The sequence below is a fragment of the Raphanus sativus genome, chromosome 4 (genome assembly GCF_000801105.2).
Source record: "Raphanus sativus cultivar WK10039 chromosome 4, ASM80110v3, whole genome shotgun sequence".
In the NCBI taxonomy this organism is placed as follows: domain Eukaryota; kingdom Viridiplantae; phylum Streptophyta; class Magnoliopsida; order Brassicales; family Brassicaceae; genus Raphanus; species Raphanus sativus.
Window position 1 is genome coordinate 22,309,669 of NC_079514.1, and position 10,692 is coordinate 22,320,360.

The 10,692-nt window shown below is 28.6% G+C and overlaps 5 non-coding genes across 5 annotated transcripts; all 5 read right to left on the reverse strand.

The window, feature by feature from the left end:
- Positions 1–2,612: 2,612 nt before the first annotated feature.
- Positions 2,613–2,697, reverse strand: TRNAY-GUA (transfer RNA tyrosine (anticodon GUA)). Its single transcript is given in 2 exon segments — positions 2,613–2,648; positions 2,661–2,697. It is a non-coding gene; the product is annotated as a tRNA-Tyr (tRNA).
- Positions 2,698–3,324: 627 nt separating this feature from the next.
- TRNAY-GUA (transfer RNA tyrosine (anticodon GUA)) lies at positions 3,325–3,409 on the reverse strand. Its single transcript is given in 2 exon segments — positions 3,325–3,360; positions 3,373–3,409. It is a non-coding gene; the product is annotated as a tRNA-Tyr (tRNA).
- A 2,319-nt stretch (positions 3,410–5,728) lies between these two features.
- Positions 5,729–5,813, reverse strand: TRNAY-GUA (transfer RNA tyrosine (anticodon GUA)). Its single transcript is given in 2 exon segments — positions 5,729–5,764; positions 5,777–5,813. It is a non-coding gene; the product is annotated as a tRNA-Tyr (tRNA).
- Positions 5,814–7,413: 1,600 nt separating this feature from the next.
- Positions 7,414–7,498, reverse strand: TRNAY-GUA (transfer RNA tyrosine (anticodon GUA)). The gene is given in 2 exon segments: positions 7,414–7,449; positions 7,462–7,498. It is a non-coding gene; the product is annotated as a tRNA-Tyr (tRNA).
- A 1,592-nt stretch (positions 7,499–9,090) lies between these two features.
- Positions 9,091–9,175, reverse strand: TRNAY-GUA (transfer RNA tyrosine (anticodon GUA)). The gene is given in 2 exon segments: positions 9,091–9,126; positions 9,139–9,175. It is a non-coding gene; the product is annotated as a tRNA-Tyr (tRNA).
- Between the last annotated feature and the right edge of the window lie 1,517 nt (positions 9,176–10,692).

Genomic DNA, 10,692 nt, shown 5'->3' on the forward strand with positions numbered 1-10,692 from the left:
TGGGGAAATCTCCTCATGGATTATTTTTCCCCAACAGGCATATCGTTTAGTTGGGTTCTTTAATATCATGCAAGGATCTCATATAGGAATCATACCTCTATAATCCTGATAACCTGAAATAGCAACCTTAGATCTAACTCTTTTAAATCATACTAGTTAATCCATCCAATCATCTTGAGTAATTGTCCTGCTCAAACCAATTCCCTTGTTACTTTTATTTCACTGTCTTAATAACAAATCTTCAGCCTAGCTTAGACACAATAAGATCTATTGATTCCTCAGCTCCTTGTGGATATGATCCCTAAGTACTACAATTGACCTCTTTTAATGAGAGTAATGTTGCTATAGGGTAATTTGAGCAAGTATCAAAAGAGTATTAAAAATTTATAAACCCCATTTTCTAAAACCGGAAAATTGTGTTTTATTCGGGATACCTAATATTTAAACAATTCGGATTCTGTTAAAGAATTTGTTGCATTCACTCGATTACATTATACATATCAGTTTAATATATATTCACCTAAATTTTTCCTTGAAAGTTATATTGATGGTAAGGATCTATTTTTTATTTAATTAAAATTACCTAATAAGGTTCATGCAAGAAAATGGAAATGGCTAAACTAGCTTATTGAGAAGGTTGACAACTTATAGGCACATGCAGAACAATATTCCAAAGGAAATCATATTTACATTTTAGTTATTCAATAATGTATTATAATTCATCATGTTTGAAAAAATATAATAAGCTAACCGTAAGACCTCATTTACCTGTTTCTCAAGCCATCAAATTATAATGATGAAGACTTCAAAAATAAGTATGCATTAGAGATAGATAAACATATTTTATGAAACCACATTTTCACAACATTATTTAGATTTCTACTGTCAAAAATAGAAATCAAAATCATTTTCATGAAGTGTATCCGACCTACCGGATTCGAACCAGTGACCTAAGGATATTCTGCCTCCACTACAGTCCTCCGTTCTACCAACTGAGCTACGGTCGGATTTATATGATAATTCTTGCATTGATATATAAGTATACAATATAGAATCAACTGTTTTGTAGCTTTCACACGAGTAATAGAATGTTTTTCCCAAAATCTGTTTTTCCCAAAATCATTCAAAAACTAAAACAGACTTCTAAGTATAAGCTTCTTTTGAACTCTCTTAATTTTTTAATGTATCTACAAAATATTAATGAAAACTTTTATGAGGAAGATTTAAATTAAACTTATAATAAATATTCATTTTCCTCTGATAATGGTTGGCAAAAATTATATCTAATGTTTTTTTTATTCATGATTGCAGGATGAATATTATGCTAATTAGATTATGTATATTCCCAATTTCAGACCATGCCAAAGGAGACAACAACATGAATAACTCCACTGGATTTCAATATCATAGTGCAATATTTCATACAGAATATTGGTTGTAAAACCTATCTGAAAGAAACAAAATCTAGGTCGGGTTTTAAATAAGTCAACCCTAATTTCTAACAAGAAACCAATTGTATTTTACGCTATTAGATTTTCGATTTAATCAAAGACCTTTTAAATGATAAAATATATATGCAAAATAATACTGAACTAGTTTGGAATATTTTTTTTAAAAGGATGAACAAAAAATATCCGACCTACCGGATTCGAACCAGGGACCTAAGGATTTGCTGTGTCAACTACAGTCCTCCGCTCTACCAACTGAGCTAAGGTCGGTTTTGTAATATAGTACTTCATATGTATACATGATGAAACGTATTTTTTTAACAATCCTTATTCATATATATATATATATATATATATATATATATATATAACGAGCATTGTATAAATATTTAAATTAATCAGAAGTGATGCTTTTCGGTATTGTTTTTAAGTTTTCTGAATTTATAAAAAATGATGAACAATTTTCTGTTCAAATATTGTTTAAGTTGTACTTTAATCAAAAGCATGAATTTCAGAACTCAAATCTGTACGGGCAAAGGTTACATTATTAATAGTAATCCCCACAATTACCATTTCGAAATCTAAACTTTATATTTATTAAACCTAGTGCAAAGAATATTAAAAATTTGTAAACCCCATTTTCTAAAACCGGAAAATTGTGTTTTATTCGGGATACCTAATATTTAAACAATTCGTGTTCTGTTAAAGAATTTGTTTTATTCACTCGATCACATTAACATATCAGTTTTATATATATTCACCTAACTGTTTTCCTTGAAAGTTATATTCATGGTAAGGATCTATTTTTTATTTAATTAAAATTACCTAATAAGGTTCATGCAAGAAAATGGAAATGGCTAAACTAGCTTATTGAGAAGGTTAACAACTTATAGGCACATGCAGAACAATATTCCAAAGGAAATCATATCTACATTTAAGTTATTCAATAATGTATTATTATTCATCATGTTTGAAAAAATATAATAACATAACCCTAAGACCTCATTTACCTGTTTCTCAAGCCACCAAATTATAATGATGAAGACTTCAAAAATAAGTATGCATTAGAGATAGATAAACATATATTATGAAACCACATTTTCACATCATTATCTAGATGTCTACTGTCAAAAACAGAAATCAAAATTATTTTCATGAAGTGTATCCGACCTACCGGATTCGAACCAGTGACCTAAGGATATTCTGCTTCCACTACAGTCCTCCGCTCTACCAACTGAGCTAAGGTCGGATTTATATGATAATTCTTGCATGGATATATAAGTATACAATATAGAATCAACAGTTTTGTAGCTTTCACAGGAGTAATAGAATGTTTTTCCCAAAATCTGTTCTTCCCAAAATCATTCCAAAACTAAAACAGACTTCTAAGTATACACTTCTTTTGAACTCTCTTAATTTTTTAATGTATCTACAAAATATTAATGAAATTTTTTATGAGGAAGATTTAATTTAAACTTATAATAAATTTTCATTTCCTCTGATAATGGTTGGCAAAAATAATATCCATAATGTTTTTTTTGTCATGATTGCAGGATGAAAATTATGCTAATTAGATTATGTATATTCCCAATTTCAGACCATGCCAAAGGAGACAACAACATCAATAACTCCACTGGATTTCAATATCATAGTGCAATATCTCATACAGAATATTGGTTGTGAAACCTGTCTGAAAGAAACAAAATCTAGGTCGGGTTTTAAATAAGTCAACCCTAATTTCTAACAAGAAACCAAATGTTATTTTACGCTATTAGATTTTCGATTTCATCAAAGACCTTTTAAATAATAAAATATATATGCAAAATAATACTGAACTAGTTTGGAATATTTTTTTAAAAAGGATGAACAAAAAATATCCGACCTACCGGATTCGAACCAGTGACCTAAGGATTTTCTGTGTCAACTACAGTCCTCCGCTCTACCAACTGAGCTAAGGTCGGTTTTGTAATATAGTACTTCATATGTATACATGATGAAACATATTTTTGATCAATTCTCATACATATTTTTGATCAATTCTCATACATTGTGTAAAGATTTAAATTAATCACAAGTGATGCCTTTCGGTATTGTTTTTAAGTTTTCTGAATTTTATAAAAAAATGTCTGAACAATTTTTGGTTCAAATGTTTTTAAGTTGTAATTTAATCAAAAGCATGAATTTCAGAACTAAAATCTGTACGGGCAAAGGTTACATTATTAATAGTCATCCCCACAACTACCACTTTGACATCTAAACTTATATTTTTAACCTAGTGCAAAGAGTATTAAAAATTTGTAAACCCCATTTTCAAAAACCGCAAATTGTGTTTTATTGAGAAGGTTCATGCAAGAAAATCGAAATGGCTAAACTAGCTTATTGAGAAGGTTGACAACTTATAGGCACATGCAGAACAATATTCCAAAGGAAATCATATCTACATTTTAGTTATTCAATAATGTATTATTATTCATCATGTTTAAAAAAATATAATAAGCTAACCCTAAAACCTCATTTACCTGTTTATCAAGCAACCAAATTATAATGATGAAGACTTCAAAAATAAGTATGCATTAGAGATAGATAAACATATATTATGAAACCACATTTTCACATCATTATTTAGATGTCTACTGTCAAAAATAGAAATCAACATCATTTTCATGAAGTGTATCCAACCTACCGGATTCGAACCAGTGACCTAAGAATATTCTGCATCCACTACAGTCCTCCGCTCTACCAACTGAGCTAAGGTCGGATTTATATGATAATTCTTGCATGGATATGTAAGTATACAATATAGAATCAACAGTTTTGTAGCTTTCACACGAGTAATAGAATGTTTTTCCCAAAATCTGCTTTTCCCAAAATCATTCCAAAACTAAAACAGACTTCTAAGTATACGCTTCTTTTGAACTTTCTTGATTTTTAATGCATCTACAAAATATTAATGAAATTTTTTATGAGGAAGATTTAAATTAAACTTATAATAAATTTTCATTTCCTCTGATAATGGTTGGCAAAAATAATATCTATATATTCCCAATTTTAGACCATGCCAAAGGAGACAACAACATCAATAACTCCACTGGATTTCAATATCATAGTGCAATATTTAATACAGAATATTGGTTGTGAAACCTGTCTGAAAGAAACAAAATCTAGGTCGGGTTTTAAATAAGTCAACCCTAATTTCTAACAAGAACCAAAGATTATTTTACGCTATTAGATTTTCGATTTCATCAAAGACCTTTTAAATAATAAAATATATATGAAAAATAATACTGAAATAGTTTGGAATATTTTTTAAAAGGATGAACAAAAAATATCAGACCTACCGGATTCGAACCAGTGACCTAAGGATTTATTGTGTCAACTACAGTCCTCCGCTCTACCAACTGAGCTAAGGTCGGTTTTGTAATATAGTACTTCATATGTATACATGATGAAACGTATGTTTTGATCAATCCTTATACATATATATATATATATATATATATATATATATATATATATATATATATATATATATATATATAACGAGCATTGTATAAAGATCTAAATTAATCACAAGTGATGCCTTTCGGTATTGTTTTTAAGTTTTCTGAATTTTATAAAAAATGATAAACAATATTGGGTGCAAATATTGTTTAAGTTGTACTTTAATCAAAAGCATGAATTTCAGAACTCAAATCTGTACGGGCAAAGGTTACATTATTAATAGTCATCCCCACAATTACCATTTCGAAAACTAAACTGTATATTTATTAAACCTAGTGCAAAGAGTATTAAAAATTTGTAAACCCCATTTTCAAAAACCGGAAAATTGTGTTTTATTCGGGATACCTAATATTTAAACAATTTGTGTTCTGTTAAAGATATTGTTGCATTCACTCGATCACATTATACATAACAGTTTTATATATATTCACCTAACTTTTTTCCTTGAAAGTTATATTGATGGTAAGGATCTATTTTTTATTTAATTGACAAGGTCGACAACTTATAGGCACATGCAGAACAATATTCCAAAGGAAATCATATCTACATTTAAGTTATTCAATAATGTATTATTATTCATCATGTTTGAAAAAATATAGTAAGCTAACCCTAAAACCTCATTTACCTGTTTCTCAAGCCACCATATTATAATGATGAAGACTTCAAAAATAAGTATGCATTAGAGATAGATAAACATATATTATGAAACCACATTTTCACATCATTATCTCGATGTCTACTGTCAAAAATGGAAATCAAAATCATTTGCATGAAGTGTATCCGACCTACCGGATTCGAACCAGTGACCTAAGGATATTCTGCATCCACTACAGTCCTCCGCTCTACCAACTGAGCTAAGGTCGGATTTATATGATAATTCTTGCATGGATATATAAGTATACAATATAGAATCAACAGTTTTGTAGCTTTCACACGAGTAATAGAATGTTTTTCCCAAAATCTGTTTTCCCAAAATCATTCCAAAACTAAAACAGACTTCTAAGTATACGCTTCTTTTGAACTCTTTTAATTTTTAATGTATGTACAAAATATTAATGAAAATTTTTATGAGGAAGATTTAAATTAAACTTATAATAAATTTTCATTTTCCTCTAATAATGGTTGGCAAAAATTATATCCATAATGGTTTTTTTTGTCATGATTGCAGGATGAAAATTATGCTAATTAGATTATGTATATTCCCAATTTCAGACCATGCCAAAGGAGAAAACAACATCAATAACTCCACTGGATTTCAATATCGTAGTGCAATATTTCATACAGAATATTGGTTGTGAAACCTGTCTGAAATAAACAAAATCTAGGTCGGGTTTTAAATAAGTCAACCCTAATTTCTTAACAAGAAACCAAATTATAATTTACGCTATTAAATTTTTGATTTCATCAAAGACCTTTTAAATGATAAAATATATATGCAAAATAATACTGAACTAGTTTGGAATATTTTTTTAAAAAAGGATGAACAAAAAATATCCGACCTACCGGATTCAAACCAGTGACCTAAGGATTTGCTGTGTCAACTACAGTCCTCCGCTCTACCAACTGAGCTAAGGTCGGTTTTGTAATATAGTACTTCACATGTATACATGATGAAACGTATTTTTTGATCAATCCTTATATATATATATATATATATATATATATATATATGAGCATTGTATAAAGATTTAAATAAATCACAAGTGATGCCTTTCGGTATTGTTTTTAAGTTTTCTGAATTTTATAAATAAATGTCTGAACAATTTTCGGTTCAGATGTTATTTAAGTTGTAATTTAATCAAAAGCATGAATTTCAGAACTCAAATCTGTACGGGCAAAGGTTACACTATTAATAGTCATCCCCACAATTACCACTTTGACATCTAAACTTTATATTTTTACCTAGTGCAAAGAGTATTAAAAATTTGTAAACCCCATTTTCTAAAACCGGAAAATTGTGTTTTATTCGGTATACCTAATATTTAAACAATTCAGGTTCTGTTAAAAAATTTGTTGTATTCACTCGATCACATTATACATATTAGTTTTATATTTATTCACCTAACCTTATTCCTTGAAAGTTATATTGATGGTAAGGATTTATTTTTTATTTAATTAAAATTACCTAATAAGGGTCATGCAAGAAAATGGAAAGGGCTAAACTAGCTTATTGAGAAGGTTGACAATTTATAGGCACATGCAGAACAATATTCTAAAAGAAATCATATCTACATTTTAATTATTCAATAATGTATTATTATTCATCATGTTTGAAAAAATATAATAACATAACCCTAAGACCTCATTTACCTGTTTCTCAAGACACCAAATTATAATGATGAAGACTTCAAAAATAAGTATGCATTAGAGATAGATAAACATATATTATGAAACCACATTTTCACATCATGATATCGATGTCTACTGTCAAAAATAGAAATCAAATTCATTTTCATGAAGTGTATCCGACCTACCGGATTCGAACCAGTGACCTAAGGATATTCTGCATCCACTACAGTCCTCCGCTCTACCAACTGAGCTAAGGTCGGATTTATATGATAATTCTTGCATGGATATATAAGTATACAATATAGAATCAACAGTTTTGTAGCTTTCACACGAGTAATAGAATGTTTTTCCCAAAATCTGTTTTTCCCAAAATCATTCCAAAACTAAAACAAACTTCTAAGTATACGCTTCTTTTGAACTCTTTTAATTTTTTAATGTATCTACAAAATATAAATGAAAATTTTTATGAGGAAGATTTAAATTAAACTTATAATAAATTTTCATTTTCCTCTGATAATGGTTGGCAAAAATTATATCCATAATTGTTTTTTTTGTCATGATTGCAGGATGAAAATTATGCTAATTAGATTTTGTATATTCCCAATTTCAGACCATGCCAAAGGAGACAAACAACATCAATAACTCCACTGGATTTCAATATCATAGTGCAATATTTATTACAGAATATTGGTTGTGAAACCTGTCTGAAAGAAACAAAATCTAGGTCGGGTCTTAAATAAGTCAACCCTAATTTCTAACAAGAACCAAATGTTATTTACGGTGTTAGATTTTCGATTTCATCAAAGACCTTTTAAATAATAAAATATATATGAAAAATAATACTGAAATAGTTTGGAATATTTTTTTAAAAAGGATGAACAAAAAATATCAGACCTACCGGATTCGAACCAGTGACCTAAGGATTTGTTGTGTCAACTACAGTCCTCCGCTCTACCAACTGAGCTAATGTCGGTTTTGTAATATAGTACTTCATATGTATACATGATGAAACTTATTTTGATCAATCCTTATACATATAATATATATATATATAACGAGCATTATATAAAGATTTAAATTAATCACAAGTGATGCCTTTCGGTATTGTTTTTAAGTTTTCTGAATTTTATAAAAAATGATGAACAATTTTGGGTGCAAATATTGTTTAAGTTGTACTTTAATCAAAAGCATGAATTTCAGAACTCAAATCTGTACGGGCAAAGGTTACATTATTAATAGTCATCCCCACAATTACCATTTCGAAAACTAAACTGTTATATTTATTAAACCTAGTGCAAAGAGTATTAAAAATTTGTAAACCCCATTTTCAAAAACCGTAAAATTGTGTTTTATTCGGGATAGCTAATATTTAAACAATTCGTGTTCTGTTAAAGATTTTGTTGCATTCACTCGATCACATTATACATAACAGTTTTATATATATTCACCTAACTTTTTTTCCTTGAAAGTTATATTGATGGTAAGGATATATTTTTTATTTAATTGAAATTACCTAATAAGGTTCATGCAAGAAAATGGAAATGGCTAAACTAGCTTATTGAGAAGGTTGACAACTTATACGCACATGCAGAACAATATTCCAAAGGAAATCATATCTACATTTTAGTTATTCAATAATGTATATTATTCATCATGTTTGAAAAAAATATAATAAGCTAACCCTAAAACCTCATTTACCTGTTTCTCAAGCCACCATATTATTATGATGAAGACTTCAAAAATAAGTATGCATTAGAGATAGATAAACATATATTATGAAACCACATATTCACATCATTATCTCGATGTCTACTGTCAAAAATGGAAATCAAAATCATTTTCATGAAATGTATCCGACCTACCGGATTCGAACCAGTGACCTAAGGATATTCTGCATCAACTACAGTCCTCCGCTCTACCAACTGAGCTAAGGTCGGATTTATATGATAATTCTTGCATGGATATATAAGTATACAATATAGATTCAACAGTTTTGTAGCTTTCACACGAGTAATAGAATGTTTTTCCCAAATTCTGTTTTTCCCAAAATCATTCCAAAACTAAAACAGACTTCTAAGTATACGCTTCTTTTGAACTCTTTTAATTTTTTAATGTATCTACAAAATATTGATGAAAATTTTTATGAGAAGATTTATATTAAACTTATAATAATTTTCATTTTCCTCTAATAATGGTTGGCAAAAAGTATATCCATAATGGTTTTTTTTGTCATGATTGCAGGATGAAAATTATGCTAATTAGATTATGTATATTCCCCAATTTCAGACCATGCCAAAGGAGAAAACAAATCAATAACTCCACTGGATTTCAATATCGTAGTGCAATATTTCATACAGAATATTGGTTGTGAAACCTGTCTGAAAGAAACAAAATCTAGGTCGGGTTTTAAATAAGTCAACCCTAATTTCTTAACAAGAAACCAAATTATAATTACGCTATTAGATTTTCGATTTCATCAAAGACCTTTAAATGATAAAAATATATATGCAAAATAATACTGAACTAGTTTGGATTATTTTTTTTAAAAAAGATGAACAAAAATATCCGACCTACCGGATTCGAACCAGTGACCTAAGGATTTGCTGTGTCAACTACAGTCCTCCGCTCTACCAACTGAGCTAAGGTCGATTTTGTAATATAGTACTTCATATGTATACATGATGAAACATATTTTTTGATCAATCCTATACATAATATATATATATAATATATATATATATATATATATATATATATAACGAGCATTGTATAAAGATTTAATTCAATCCAAGTGATGCCTTTCGGTATTGTTTTTAAGTTTTCTGAATTTTATAAATAAATGTCTGAACAATTTTCGGTTCAAATGTTGTTTAACTTGTAATTTAATCAAAAAGCATGAATTTCAGAACTCAAATCTGTACGGGCAAAGGTTACATTATTAATAGTCATCCCCACAATTACCACTTTGACATCTAAACTTTATATTTTTTACCTAGTGCAAAGAGTATTAAAAATTTGTAACCCCATTTTCTAAACCCGGAAAAATTGTGTTTTATTCGGGATACCTAATATTTTAAACAATTCAGGTCTGTTAAAGAACTTGTTGCATTCACTCGATCGCATTATATATATTAGTTTTATATTTATTCACCTAACCTTATTACTTGAAAGGTATATGTATGGTAAGGATCTATTTTTATTTAATTAAAATTACCTTATAAGGGTCATGCAAGAAAATGGAAAGGGCTAAACTAGCTTATTGAGAAGGTTGACAACTTATAGGCACATGCAGAACAATATTCTAAAGGAAATCATATCTACATTTTGTTATTTCAATAATGTATTATTATTCATCATGTTTGAAAAAATATAATAACATAACCCTAAGACCTCAATTTACCTGTTCTCAAGACACCAAATTATAATGATGAAGACTTCAAAAATAAGTATGCAT